This window comes from Lontra canadensis, unplaced genomic scaffold (assembly GCF_010015895.1).
Source record: "Lontra canadensis isolate GAN:19392208 unplaced genomic scaffold, GSC_riverotter_1.0 scaffold21, whole genome shotgun sequence".
Taxonomy (NCBI): Eukaryota; Metazoa; Chordata; class Mammalia; order Carnivora; family Mustelidae; genus Lontra; species Lontra canadensis.
Genome location: NW_022631015.1, coordinates 17,938,842 through 17,955,177, shown reverse-complemented (window position 1 = coordinate 17,955,177; position 16,336 = coordinate 17,938,842).

Below are 16,336 nucleotides of genomic sequence, written 5' to 3'. Positions count from 1 at the left end.
TCTTCATTAGCCCTTGATTGCTATGCTATGTACGTCTGACATTTTTTTCTCTCTGATATTTTACTGAGATCGTACATCAGGGGAAAATATATGTGCATGCTTGGGAGTGATCCACGTATATGTCTGAATATATTCACATGTTTCTCGTTGACAATGTTTAGATGTTGAAATACCGCCTCCCCCGTGGCCCTCCCACCTTCTGAGAGAGGTCATTCTAAAAGTTGACTCAAATAGAATCCAGGAGCTTAACTCTTCTTGGACACTCTGGAAAAAAAAAAAAAAAACACCTTCTGAAATATCAATATAGGTAGTACAGGCCAGTAATAGAACCAGAATAGCAGAATTTTTAGGAAAGTGAATCATTTTTATGTCTCTACACATAAAATTTTAAAAAGATCCTTTATCTATGAAGAATTAACTGAAAAGTTATACATAGTAGGAATGGCAAAGCGGTCATTTGACCTTTAGAGGGACATAGTTCATTATAGACTTCTCAGGTGCATTAGGATATCTCCATGGAGTGACGAGAGTGAAGGGGACCGTTAGCACTATGGGTGGAGTTCACGGTTGGAGCTTCTTGGTTCAAAATTTGGAAAGACCGAGAGCCAGAAGGGAGCCTGGTAATTGCTTGGTTGACTTTGCATATGTAATAGATGAAGAAATGAAGGTCCCATTGAATGCTTTGTGGGTGTCCTCACAGAGAAGCAGTGACTAGGTGGGGTCCAGAATTCAGGTCTTCTGCCCCTCTGGCTAGTGGTAATACACCACACACTATCACTGTATTTTTTTCAATTTTGTCAATTTCCTGTCAATGACTCTATACCTTTGTATAAGCCACATTTTCAGAAGAGCCCCTTCTTTTTAAAAAGATTTTATTTATTTATTTGACAGAGAGATCATGAGTAGGCAGAAAGAGAGAGGGGGAAGCAGGCTACCCACTGAGCAGAGAGCCCGATGCGGCGCTCGATCCCAGGACCCTGAGACCATGACCTGAGCCGAAGGCAGAGGCTTTAACCCACTGAGCCACCCAGGCGCCCCAGAAGAGCTCCTTCTTAAACTATAACCTAAGAGTCAGGAGGCGACTTAAGTTACTTAAAAGAAAACATATCAATTGTAATTATCTGTCTGTCTTGGGGAATCAGAAACTTAGATTTTTCTGTTTGCTTATTTCTTAAGAAGTCAGTTGAGGGGCGCCTGGGTGGCTTTGGATCCTTCAGTAGATGAAAAGGCATATTAAAAATAAAGGATAATCATTTTCAGTTATGTAGCGTTGTACACTTTCTTCATCTGTGTGGATTTTTACAGACATCCAGCAGTGAGAAAGCACAAGAATTAGTCCCATTCCATAGATTCTTTTGAATCTAACCCAGAAATTTAGCCATATTTGAATAGGGAATAGATGCCTAGAATCAGTGAACCTTTTTAAGTAAGGACTAGTGAAATTTAGTTCTTCTTGTGTTTTGTGAATTGAGACTCCTGAGGAAACCTGCCTCAGATCTCTTCCAGGAAGCTTTCCCTAATTCCCTCCAGGCTGTAGAAAGTCATTTCATAATCCCATAATAACTGTGTATGTTTCCATCACTGCATTTCTTCTTTGTTTTATGTTTGTCTGGTCACACATATACACATGATACTAGATGGTGAAATTCTTTTTTGTCTTTGATGATTTATTTATAATTACAGAGAAAGAGAGAGAGAGAGCATGCATGTACACGTGCACGTATGAGTGGGGGAGGGGGCCTGTGATCAGAGGGAGAGGGAGACAAGCAGACTCACAGCTGAGTGGGGAGCCCGATGCAGGGCTTGATCCCAGGACCCTGAGATAATGACCTGAGTTGAAATCAAGAGTTGGACTAATGGAATGAACCACCCAGGTGCCCCTAGATGGTGAAATTCTTCACTGGAGATGTTCTGGTTGATTTGCTTTTTGGCATTAACCTTCAGTCTACTGCCTTGTTCTATGCTCAGTGCCTAGTCCCTAGTTGTTAAATGATGAATAAGTGAATATTGGCCTAAAATCAACATTCTTATTATCATCAGGTGACATTTAAACTCTTACATCTGCACTTTGTCCTTAATAGGCACAAATATGTATGAAGACTGGCCATGAAGTTTTTGTTGTACTTATTACCACGTGCTCTAGATATTTGAGTATATTTTTCTATTTTTTTTTTAAAGCTTATACCTATTAGAATATAAATTGAAAATGCTTGTGGTCATTAGGTTGAAAATTTTTATCTTACTGACTTAAAATTTGACATTTACTCTTCTGGTTCTATCAGCTCCAAATGATACACGATCTTTAACATGATTATCAAAAGTATTCTGGTCACACAGAAGCATTGGTTTAAGACACCAAATGCATTTAAATCTCTTTCTCTGTGTCTTACAAGAATAACTCCTAGGTATGTATTTTCATGTTTTCCATGGAAATTAATGGGAACACAGTTGGAAGACAAGTAAAACAAAGAAATCTTTGTTAATTTTTAGAGATAATGTGAGGATTGAGGTAACAGGGAGGTATCATGGAGGAAACAGGAGGACACTGGGGAATTAGAGGAGGCACTAGCAGAGTATTGATGGAAATCCTGCTGCTTCCCATTAGCCCTGCCAAGAAGCAGGCAATAACACCACCTGTCTGTCTGGCAGCCATAGGTACATACACGTAGTTCATGGTTTTTGCTCTCCAGATTTCAAGATTTAGATTGGAGACCCAACTAGTTAAATCAACAGGTGTAAAACAAAAGGTCTTGAAGAAAAAAATCACCCTTAACATGGCTGTGTGGGGAAGAGGAGGGGGAACCGAGAGTTCTCTCTAGGCACGCTTATGGGTTTCATAAGGGGCTTCTTGTTGAAAAGCCTTTCTTGGCCCCTGGGCTTCTGCAAAGCCAGCAAGCTATCCTGTAAGCTGGCATTCTGCCATTAGAACAGATGGCTGGCAGCGGAGGCAGCAAAGAGACCATGTAGGAGCATCACAAGCGAGTACGGAGGGCGAGCTCTCTAAGGCATGAGTCTGCTGTCTGTCTGTCCGTTAGTTAGCCCTGAGCTCCTGAACAAAGTGGGGATTGGGAATACTTCTGTCTAGATCTTTGTCCATGACTCACTTCAGGCAGAAATGCCAGCATTTCTTATTTGTGTTTTAGTATTGAGTTTCCTACTCCAACTCCGGTGTGTGTAAGTGCGTGGGATATTGTAAGCCGGTGATGGAAAAGATGCAGATGAAGCCATTAGTGTTTCCAGTTTGCTCACCCTTTCCCATTCATCCTGAGTTGCTCTTGTCAAACTCATCTCCTGAGGCGCAGCTTGGATCATATCTCATCTTCCCCAAAACTTCTGATGAGAATGGTGATGATGATGAAGATGAAGACTTTGATAATGATGATGATATTGATGACAATAGTGGTAGCGGCTACTATTTGTTAAACACTTACTGTGTACATCATCTTCTTACTTCATAGGCAACCGGGGCTCAGAATCTAACTTCCCAGGGAAAGTCACACAGCTATTAAGTGTCCGAGCTCACATCTGTACCTACATCTGTCCGACTCTAGAGTGATTACCATAACAGCTATACTCAGCATATGCAAATATAAACAAACTCATCCATATACTCACTGAAAATTTCTTAAATGTCACCAACTTATAATTTAAGAAGAGAGAAACTCTTAATTTAACTTGAAGTTTAATTTTAAAGGTTTTTTTTAGTTTTGATACGTTTCTCTGTTTTTTAACTTGATTAGGAGAACATTTGCTCTGAGAAACTGGATTCCAGTTAATGAGGACCAATTAAACCATGAGACTTTGCAAAGTACTAGAGTAACTCTCTGTGATGCGCTAAGTAGCTTGGCATAAAGGACACCACCCTTCTTACCTATTTCAATAAACTGCCAGAGAGTCTGTGTTTAATCAGGTGGAATTTCTGTTTGCTATTGGCTTGTCTGTGATTTTACGTTGGGGATCAAATAAGAAAGAAGAAACAAAGATTGGTTGGTTTGTTTCTTCTAGAGGCTAACTGAGGGTCCTGCATGTGTCTTTCCCATTTCCCAATCCCTTTTTTAAAAAAAAAGGTGTATGTTTAACCTGAATCTCTTTTAGTACTTCTTATTCCCAAAAAAGAAAGGCAGTTGCTTCATATACTTGAACATAATTACTTTCTTTCTGTCAGTTAGCTCTTGCTGCATGACAAATAGCCACAGAAATCTAAGTGACGTACAAAATAAGCATTCCTTCTCCTGGAGTGGAGGGTAGACAGACCCATGACTGACCATGGCTGCTGTAAGCAGATATAGGGTCACATTATCTCTTTCCCTCCAGCTAGAGTCAGTAGTTGGCTTGGGCAAGTGTATTTACACACACACACACACACACACACACACACACACATTTTTTAAGTTCTCTTAACAATGGCAGAAGTGCAAAAAGACAGCCCAACAGTCCCTCAAACCTTTTAAAAAGGCTGGTCCTTTCACTTCCATTAACATTCCATTGGCAAAGGCAAGACCCACAATCAAACCCGAAGTGAGGACGTATATTTGCTTCTTTCTCTGGGTGGGGGGAAGGAAATCCAGTTCACATGGTAAGAAGTAAAGATACAGGAAAGGGTGAAGAATTGGTACCATCAGTTCAATTTTGGGTTCTTCCTTACGGCACGCCCTTACGCCGCTCTTGCTGGATTCAGTTGGGTGCTGAGATGGTCGCGCTCTTCTATCGGACCTTTTGTTCCTGTTTCTGCAAAATTGCAAGACTCGGCCTTTGCGGCTGCTCACAGCCCATTGTGAATATTTTTCGGATGGCATTTTCCTCTTCAGGGCCATGTGATAAAATCCTTTTCCAGGAAGTACATATCACTGTGGGAAATTGCACTCCTCTCAGTGCATGATAAGGCTGCTCCGCTCTAGCTCTCTGGCATCTAAGGGCGCTCTGCCTTCTACTCAGCCATGTATAAAACATGCCTCTTGGGTGGGAAGAACAACTTCTTGATTGAAATTGATCTGTAAATGGCTCCTCCTTTGGGCAGAAACGTGAACAACCTCAGACTTCCTGTGAAAGATATTTACATCTTCCCCTGGCTGCGTCGCTTCGAGGTTTTGCTCTGTTAGCAGCTGAAACACATTTGGTGCTCTCCTTTTTCTTTATTAAGGATCGAATGAGATGTGGGTGCGGAGGAGGGCAGCTTGGATGTAGATATCTACGTGGATGTATGATTAAGCAGATAAAGCAGAATGTATTTCCTTTGCAATTACGGAGACGATTTACCTTTTTCCAGAATAACATGAATATATGTTATGAATATTATGTTATGAATATAACATAAATATGCAATATTAGTTTGGGCTTATAGCACCTTTTATTTATTTATCTTTTTAAAGATTTTATTTTATTATTTGACAGAGATCACAAGTAGGCAGAGAGGCAGGCAGAGAGAGAGGAGGAAGCAGGCTCCCCGCTGAGCAGAGAGCCCGATGCTGGGCTCGATCCCAGGACCCTGAGATCATGACCTGAGCCGAAGGCAGAGGCTTTAACCCACTGAGCCACCCAGGCGCCCCTTATATCACCTTGTAGAGATATTACTCACACACACATTTGTGACCGCTGCTTATATCTCAGCAAATGCATGTTTAAAATTCCAGATCTGAGGACCTGTGAGAAAAGTTATAATTTAAGATCTCTGTGCACATCTTATTTTCCTGGTAACCAGGCAGAACAGGCTGACTCAGATGTCTGGGAGCATGAGAGCACTTAATCTGTTACCACTGCTTTGCATCATATCATGTTCTAGACTTCTTAGGAGCAATCTTTATTTATTTTTGGAGCTCACAGATTGCATTTCAACGAGTCAGGAATATTTTCCAGCTTATTTTAGTGAACTTACGCATATTTTGCCCAAATGGAGGAAAAAATACACTATTTTCCAAAGGGTTGCTATTAGTGCTATTCTAATGCTAGACTGTCATTTTATTTGATTGCCCCAGGGATACAAGAAATTCACCTCATGGTCTGGTTTTGTGCACCCAGGGGAAGGTGTGGACATGGCAAAATAGCACATTGCCATTGGTTGGATAAATCCAGGAGAAGCTCTCACTGGAACCTTGCATTTTAATTGTGCTCCTCAAACCCAAATACTTGGCATTGTTGGATGATCCTTCCTCTCTGAGCCCCTTAGCAAACCCCTAAGCATTACTTCACCTTTAAGAGCTACTTAGGGTGATAAAGATGCATATTTGACCCTAAATCTCTCAGTCCCAGTAATGATGGGATTAGTAACCTGGTTATTTGTGGTTATTTTTGTAACACCTGTGGATTCCAAGATTGTTGGTTTGTTTCCTCAGAAGCTTGTGTCATACCTTTTTAGTAACTCACTGAACACAGGTGTTTCCCGATTATCTACCTAATTCACGTGGTGACCAAAATTAAAACAGAACAAACAAACCTTGCTATATCTACTTTCTCTTTCCATACCTATTTCCATTGTCCTGCCCGTGGGCATTGTTTAAAGTAGAGGGAAATGGTGGGCTCCCATCTCATTTTTATTTAGTCGAACCTGAAATCCTTGCACATTCTTCCCAGTACCAAGCATCGTTCCTGATGCAGAGTCTGTTGAATGAAACCTAAGTATGTGACTGAACAAAACATGCATGTGTGAATGTATTTCCTGTGAATGGTTGCCACAAATACCACGATCATGGATAAACCACCCCACTTTTATTCTTACTCTTATTTTAAACTCCCCTTTGCTGTTAGGATTCTCAAGTAGTCAGAGACTGTTGGAAGCATCATGCATCAGGAAGGAATAGAGATAAGGAAACTAAAAAGGACCAAATCTTTCGGCCCATTAATCAAACCTATAATTCCCACTAAAGCAGGTAAAACAGTGAATAGAGCTAAGGAAAAAAAAATTACTCTATATTATGAGCATACTTAAAAGCTAAAATCAGAGACTGTTGTCTTAGGGCACACAGGAGACATTTCTAAAAGGCAGAGAAATTTGAAGACCCTCATTAAGAAGATGTCGCCTGCAAGCTCAGATAAAACAGGAAAGAAAAATGTATCTGAAGTTCGAACGAAATGTAGCTCATGTTCTTCCTCCCACTCTGTTTCTGTGAATGATTCTCTAAGTTACAATATGAACAAAATGGAGCTTGAAATAGACAAAATGGGACTAGAGCTTTTTTTTTTTTTTTCTCCGTAATATCTTAATGGAATTGCTACTCCCTGCCTTCTGTGCAAAGATTATGTGGTTTTTCCATATACTTAGGAAGGAAAATTTTAAGTTTCCAGTTAGGGTACTTATTTTCAGTAAGTACCACCACTCCGTTTCTAGGTACTTCATAATTAGGGTATTTAGGGAATCTATTTGGTTGTGCCTTATGCAGTTAGATTAGGTACCATTAGTATTTGCATGGTTTAATGGAAATGATAGCTAAAATGTGAATGAGTGCCTCCTTGGTGGGTTAAACTCAGGTTAGAAGCCAATAGCTAAAGCAACTAAAGATGTGTGCCAGTTCTCATAAAAAGAGCAGCCACAGGCGATGAAGGCTGCATGGAACACACAGGATCAGAAAAAGCCTCCAGGAGTCTCCTTCCCTGCAATCTGTATGCCTGCCTAACCCTCTACTAACAAGCCACCCTTCACCCCATTAACAGATGCATACACCCACACACATCCTATAGACAAAGTCAGAGAATGTTGTCACTTTTTCTCTCCTTTCCTCTTTAGCAAAAATATGAGCTCTTTTTCTCCCCCTCCCGTTAACTACAGTTTTGAAGAATTATGCACCACTCTTTGGAATTCTCCAAATCACCATATTTCAGATTTCAGAGAAGAGTGATGCTTAGAATGATTTGCACTTTAAGCATGAAGGGTGACAGCCAAATGGCTCACGGACCCAGTTAACCACGTGAACTTTGAGTTTGTAAGGCTCTGAAAACTGCCACTCATTAAAAACCAAAACCTAACTCAAACGAAACAAAAAAATAACAAAGAAACAATATCTGATTTTTTTATAAAATCATCAAACTGATAGATGTGTAACCTTTGGGAATAACCTGGACTTGGTCATTCTCATGAGGAGGTTATGAAAGGAGCCAGAAGCTCCTTGTTTTTTAGACCCTGCACCTTGTTCAGCTTTGTCTCTGATGATGCAAGGTGACTTCCCAACAACATATAGTCGCTCATTTTTTAATTGATTCAGTGAGAAGGTACCAGGTCCTGTACTGGCTTACAAAGACTATAGAATGAATTAAGGTAAGGTATAGTCTTTCTTTTCAAGGAGTTCATGACACAAGCATGTAAAACTATAAAATGATGGCTAGAGTTAATATTATATGTAATACATTTATTATAACATATAATAATATAATGAAAAACGAGTTGTGGAAAGACAGAAATGGAATCAGATCATTCATTCAACTTGAGTCGTTGAGAAGACTTTTCAGAGGAGGTAACTGTTGGGTCCTGGAAGACAGTTACCTACCCAGTGGAAAGACATAATGTGTGAACATCAAGAAGCTCATGAACCATCCATAATGCAGAGGGGACTTTAGATTTGCATCATCTAATATAAGGTAGCCAGTAACACACGTGGCTATTTAAACCTATTATAAAAGAAAAACATTAAAAATATAGTGGCTCAGTAGTTAACCACATTTCAAGTGTTTAGTAGCCATGCATGGTCAGTGGTTATTGTATTAGACAGTGTGGATATAGATTAGGACAGCAGGAGTTTCCATGGGACGGTGCCGTTGTGGGCATCAGGTAAGGAGTCAGGCTGGAGTTACTGACAGTATTTACTGAACCCAAAGGTGAAGTTGAAGCCCTATGTGTGGGTAGCTTTACTCAGAGAGTAAAAAGGGAGCAGAGGAGAAGAAGTCCACCATTCAAGAGGCAGATGGGAGAGGACGTGGTACAAGCCTACATGCTTGAAAAGGAGTGGTGAGAAGAAGGATGGAAACTGGGAATCCTAAAAGTTCAGCAAGGAGAGTATTTGGAGAAGTTGTTAGCTGCTGAGGATGCCTGATATTGTAGAAAATCTCGGGGAAATTGACTGTTGATTGTGATACCTAAAAAATGGGAGGTCATCCATCTGTGCTGTTAGTGAAAGTTGGGTAAGAGGAGTCGTGTGTCTCTGTGTGTGTGTGTGTGTGTGTGTGTGTGTGTGTGTGTGTGTTGGAGTAAATGTGGGTAGAATGTAGGCTGAAGAAGGTAGTGGACTGAATTGTGTCTCCAAAGATATGTGCACATGGCAGCCCTCAGAGGCTGAGAGGTAGAGAAATGGATGCCCCCCCCCCCAGAGCTTCCAGAAGGCTCATGGCCCTGTTGACACCTGGATTTCTAACTTCTCTCCTTACAAAGAAGAACTGTGGGAGAATCAGTGTCTGTTGTTTTAGCCACCCAGTTCGTGTGGCTCTGTTACAGCTGCCACAGGAAACCAATACAAAGGACATTCAGGAGCAAACAGGGAGTAAAAGAATGGAGATGGAAAGTTTTGACGAATCCTTAGAAACACAGACATTCTCAAGGGGCAGACACGTAAAGTCAGTGGTGAGAAATGAAAACAGAAGTGGTAAAGAACCGGTGAATTTGAGCCTCTAGTCGAGCCACCAAATCGACACACAGTCTGTATTCATTCCCCTGTAGCCTTCCAGCTCCCCACACTCATGGCCCCACTGTCCATATTTAATGCAAACTTTCTGTCTTTCTTCCCATTCTCTCTTACTTACATAAGCCTCGACTTTATGTTTAGCCATTTTAGCTAACGTCTCATGTCATGTTAAAATCCCGCTCATTCTTTTGACCTGAGAGCATATGTTTCTTGTTAGTTCCCAAACCTGCTCAAATTCTTCTATTTCTCCACTCTGGGGAGAAATTCTGGTAGCTGCGATGATTTCTCACTACAGGTTCAAGTCAGCTTCACTTCTGTCCATCTCCGGTCCCTCTCTTCTAACCTTTCCCCCGTAGCTGTCCCCAGATGTTACCTTTGAGAACATAACCCACCTCTTTCGTTTATCCTTCGTGAGAACATTGGGATTATCCAACAAGCAAGTTCTCAGCTCTTCCACATCACAATCTCTTTCTGCCTTTACTACGCTGTTTGACTTTTATCTTTGAACAAGGACAATCTGTCTCCAACTTGAGGCTAATCTTTCCACCTTTTGAAAGGGGACTTTACCTTTTCCCTTTTTCTGAATGTACGTATTCTTCCCCAACCCTGCGTGTTTTCCTTGTCAGTCTTTTCCTTGGCCATTAGTCTTTTTCCATTTCTAGTCAGTCTTTTTTTCTTGGCCGATTACATCCCACCACCTGTGGTAACTTATCCTGATTCTCAGCCTCCTTCCTGAGCTCTCTGTCTGCTGGACACCTCCACTAGCATAATTCACAGAAGTTCAAACAGTGAGCTTAAAAATATACTTACCATCTTTCTTTCCAAGCCCCACTTCTTTCTAAGAATCCGCCTCCCCTTTTATGGTCAATACAGGAGAAATCCTCCCTGTTTGTATAGATTTGAAACCCTGGATCCGCTCTGAATCTGCCTTTTCCTTGATCCGCCCCCATCCTTGTAGAATCATTATAGATCATAGTGTTTTTCCACACTGTAATTGTTTATAGGACATTTTTAGTTCCTGAGATAGGCACTGGAACAGAGGGAAGAACGCTAGATCTGGAGAACTTGAACCAGAACCAGGCTTTACCACTTGGTGCCTCTGTGACCCCTGGCAAATCACTGAGCTGCTTTTTGCCTTAGGGTCCCTGTCTATAACAAAAGATTGTTATGATGATTACGGAGGTTAATATGCATAAAAGTTCTATACAAATTCTGAAGTGACTTGCTATGATTTAATCTTCGAGATGGCCCCCTGTATCATCCCCTAGTAGTTCTCACTTGCAGAGAAGAGAGACTTGGAAAAAAAGTAGAATTAGATCAGTTTAGAACCTCTCTTTTGACATAAGCAAACTATTCTCAATGGATCAAGTTCTGTACTGTTTATAAACTCTTTGTTTTAATCCATATGAAATTGTTATTCCTAATGGATTTTTGAAGACAATTATTGGAAATGCCTATGGTCCAAACTAATAGTGGTAATACTCCCCTTTCATGGCCCCAGGAGAGTCCAGACATTGGAAGGGCATACGGCACCCCTGACATTGCATTAGCAAATAATTTGCTGATGATATGGGGGCAGAGGCAAAGTTTTTGGTGTCTTCATTACCAGCACTCCTGCCCATCAGGTACCCCAGATTCCTCTGTGTCCCATTGTGAACGGGAGGACAGAAGCATCTGGCCCATACATTTTAGTTACTTGGTCTCTCCAACGTACAAAACATATATAAGGTAAATCTACTTTTATCATTGTCCTTATTTTGTTATCAACCCCATGATCTGCAATGTTTGGTTGAGACTCAGAAGTCTTTGACTTGATAAATCAAGACGATATTTTGTATCAATTGTTAAGTTGGTCCTTTGTTGTTTCTTGGTCCTAAGTTCTGAAGACTTAGTGCCTAGAACAGTTGTGATTTTCTCTTAGCTGAAAACGGGTAACTCTATCTTTAAAAAAGTCACTCCTATGTAGCCTAGTGACTATCAAAAAATAAAATGAGATAATATATTCTCGAACTAGAGTATTTTTGATAGGAGGATTGGCCGGATAGAATCACCCTTGGAATAGAGCTATTGACCTCAAAATGCCATTCTGCTTACATAGCAACATTTGTGTGGAAAATACAAAACCATAAAAAGGAATCCCCTTTTCATATTGTGTTCTGATGGGTATCTATGTATATGTGGACATTTAAAGGACGGATATTTTTTCCAGTATAGAATGCTTTTTATTTAATAAGATATTCCAAGTAACCTTGACTATACAATGTAAAAGCACATAACACTTTAGATTCTACCTCTTTTGATTCTATACTCAATTAGGTGCCAAACACAAACACTAATTCTTGTGCTCTTATGCAGTGTTTAATTGTACAGATTCCATAAAAAATCACTTAATATAAAGAAAACAAATACTCTTTTTTATTGCCACACTAAATACTTTTGCCAGCAAATGCTTTTGGGGGTGCTATTTATTTATGGATTTTTCACAATGCCGGAGAGCTTTTGTCTTTTTTAGTGCTTTATATTTATAGTTGTGGGATGATCATTTTCTGGTTGGTTTCACATTGAGCTCTTTTAGAAGTAGTCAGAGTAGTAATAGTTTCACACAGTTTATACTTTCTCCCCCTGAGTCCTATGTTAAATCTTTTTCACTCTCTCAGTGACACTGCAGTATATTATGCTATACATTCTTAGGCTATTAACTTTGGGCATTGCTAATGATTTCTTGTATATATATATACAGCACATAAAACATGTAAATGTTTCTTATTAAAACAAGAAAACTCAAAACACAATCAACCCTACCAGCAAAAAAAAAGAAGAAGAAGAAGAAGAGAGAGAGAGCTGGAGATCTTTTTTTTCCCCAACTAAGATTGTAAGAGAGAAACAGGTTTGTAAAATCCTAGTGTTGGAAAACAAAGTAAATTATAAGAGACCCCTAAAGGGAGAAACTTCGTTTTCTTAAAAAACAGCTTGTTTGATATTCCATTCCTATACTTAAAATCTTTTTAAAAAGTAACCCATTTGAAAAGTCAACGATAACAACATTGCAGGTTTTTTGGTTTTTTTGACTAGAAGAAAATGTCTGAGTCTTTGTGAGAAGGCAGGAAGGAACACAAGGAAGGAATTTCAAAGTCACCTTGACCCCCACACCATGGCCCTCAAATACTTGTAAAGGATCCTAGGGGGGGTGGTAAATAGCTCAAGTTGAGTTCTAGCAGCTCAAAGCCTGTGAGGATATAACCTGAGGTAATATGTATTAAGCAGCTGGGAAACAAGTACCTTTAGGTTCAAAGCTTTAAGGGAGCAGGGTGATTCAGAAAGGTCTCCCCCCCCCCCCCCCAAAAAAAAAAAAAAACAAAAAAACAAGAAATGGAACTGATGAGAAAAATAGCCACCAATATTTGCACCTCCACGAGGAGTCTTTGGAAGCCACTGGACTCCTGGCTTGTTTTACAGTTCGACTTTCTTGATAGTCCAGCTTTGGAACAAACAGGATGATTGAGAAAACACCTTTCACAGAGGTATAAACACCCAAATTGGCCATTTTCAGACCAAGCAGTAAATGGCTGAAGAATGGGATAAGGATGGATGGGATGGAGGAGGGAGAACAAAGAGAGGTGGGGAAAAGTGAGGAGCCCCAAGTGAGGGGAAGGAAGAGAAGGGGAGAGAAATAACTGGGTGGGTTGCGGGGTGAGGGGGGGTGCATGGGTTGGAATCAGGGGGAAGAAAACTAGAGGAGCAGGGGAGGTCAGATTTCACCTAAGCCTAATCCATGCCTAGAACTACAAAGCTCGTGGTATGGTACATAGAAAAATGAGAACAGGTTTTGTGGGTTTTTTTTCCCTTAATGTACTAAGGGGGATAGAAGAAACGTTTACAAAATATTTACTGAGGTTGCCCCAGCAGCATGCAGACGTCTACATCTGGCGGGGTTCTTCCCTGCCCTGATTTACTCCCCTTGGGGCAATGGAAGTCAGAGGCACTACAAGCAGCCTCGTTCTCTGTCCTTACAGATGTTCATCTGCTTCCAGAAAGTGGTGTGTCCTAGAGGAGCAAGGTCAGCAGACAGGAAGTGAGGTCCATGTCAGGTTTCCATGCCAGGAACAGGACCTCTGCGTTCTTTATGGAGTTACTGCTGGTCAAACCCCAACACAGCTCACTGAGTGGGTGGGACAGACCAATCCCACATCATCTCTCTCCCTGAATTTTGACACCATGAGCTCCTTCTGGTGAAAAGAGCCTGGAGAGAAACAGAGATCAAAGCAACAAACAAACAAAAAACACACCAGAAGAGCAAAAACGAACCAAACCGCCCCCCCCCCATAATTGTTACTTAACTTTTTTTTTTAAGATTTATTTATTTATTTATTTGACAGACAGAGATCACAAGTAGGCTGAGAGGCAGAGAGAGAGGAAGGAAGCAGGCTCCTTGCTAAGCAGAGATCCCGATGCGGGGCTCGATCCCAGGACGCCGAGATCATGATCTGAGCCAAAGGCAGAGGCTTAACCCACTGAGCCACCCATGCGCCCCTACTTAACTTTTAATTCTCTTTTTAAATACATTTATGATAAATATTCAGAGTTTTTTAATTTCCCAAGTTAAGGACCTGGTTCACTGGTAGAGAGACACATTTCCCAACACAAAACCCAGAGACTTTCTGAAAAGCCCCATGTTCAGGGTTAGCGTACATTCTAGCCTTTTTGGACACTCAGTGGAGAGCTAATCAGTGGATCTGGTGTCTCCTGGAAACCGAGAAGGAAAACAATCAGTTCAGTTCTCTTCCCTGGGCTGGGGGAGTGAGCGGGAATAGGGGAGGATAGGAACACACTGGGAGCCCACAAGCTGGAACACACAGGTTAGCACCGCCAGGCTGACCTAACTCGCAGGTGCGCGGTTGCCAGGTAACGCTGGGGCCTCCGGTTCTCTGCGAAGCCCTGCTGTTGGGCTGGGAGAGGTGTGGGCACCGCCTGGGGTGCTGGTGGGGGCAGGGCAAGCGGAGTCACTCTCGGGGCAGCTGGCGAGCAACTGCTCCTCACCTCTGTGGCAAGTGGAAACAAGCCGGGGGTTGGCCCTGAATGGCTGTTCTTCCTCAGCAGCCTGTGTTGTGAAAGAGCTCTGATTAACGGTGATGGTGCAGAGAGGAGGAGGAGAAAACCGTGCTGTGCCTTATCTAAAGCACGCCATGTTTTTCCTTCCAGAGAGATGGATAGAAAGATATAGATATAGATACAGATATGTAAACACCACTCCTGCTCTTTATAAAGTAACATTTTAAAAATTCTTCTCCATCTTGGGCAAGTTCATAGGGCACGTTTTCACAGATGTGAAGGGCAAAAGCATCTTTGGAAAGAGCCATGGACTGGTTGAAAACACCTTGAATCTAGCCCACATTGCTGCTTTACCTCCCCATGTTAGCTAGGAGCCACCTCCTCTTCTGAGATTCGCATAGAATTTGCTCAAATCCTTATGTGTTGTGGGAAGCCCAACATTCCTTTCAATCTCTTTAGGGATTCTTGAGGATTAACAACTAAAACCTCTAGGATTTACCTTCTAGGACTCCTACTTCCTTCTTGCATAGATTTAATTCCGATCATGAGTTACACAGTCCCTTATATGTGGTCTGCATATAGAGTCTACCATTTCCTAAACCATTTATCTGGCAAACTGGTAAATCTGGACTGCTTTGTTCCCAAATTATACCAGATGTAAAAGGACCTGCTTGGTCCTAAGCTAATGTTGATCTGTCTCTTAGTGGGTAATAGCTGGTCACTTTGAGTACTCTCAGGGATCTGTGTTTCATTCCACTTGAGCAAGAAAGGTTCGGTGAATGGACAGGTCCAACATGGCGATGCCCAGCAGAACGGGTGCTGGGTTTCACCTGGTATTCTACTAAGACAGGTCCAATGGTTAAGAGCCAGTGTCTTTCGGAGTCTGCATCCGGGGCGGGTCAGATTCAGAGAAGGGTGAATGTTGGGATAATGCATGGCCTGTCTTGACAGCGATGTCTTTGCCAAGCATAGAGCCTTCCTTTTGCACCTTGGGATATCCATCTGTTCCTGAATCTGATTAGGGTGAAGGAAAGATGAGTTATCTGATAAGGCTCTAGGAAAGCTTAGAACTGGAGGCTGAGGCAGAGGCGGGCAAGCTGTATTGTCACCACCTGGAATCAGGCAGGCAAATGGGGAGATCACGCAGGCCAACCTTCCTAGCCCAGGGGCTATCATTCCACTTTATGTGTTTGAGTCATTGCGAGGAGAGAAAGATTTATAGGCATTCTTTCAACACTTACTCAACAAATACTTACCGAACACCTACCCTATTCTGAGCTCTGTGATGTGTTCAGAAACCAGGGCTGGAAACAAGTCATTCTTTCTTAGTATTCTCAAACACTACTCTTTTTGACTGCCTAGAGATCACATCCGAAGTATCAATACATGTATTGATTGAATGATTACATGTGTAAAGGATATTACAGGATTGATATTGTCAATATTTTTTAAAAAGTCAAAAGCAAACAAACTATTATATACACAGTGCTCAAGCCTGGGGAGATGATATGAGGCCCTTATAAGAAGCCAACCCCGACCTATTGCCCCGGATTCTGAGACCATAGGGTCACGGCATCAAATGTGTATTAGAAAAGATGTCTTTTAAAGAAAACCATAAGTATGTGCAGAGTTAATAGTTCAGTAAATGTCATTTGTCTTATTTGATCATAACCAACTTGAGGATC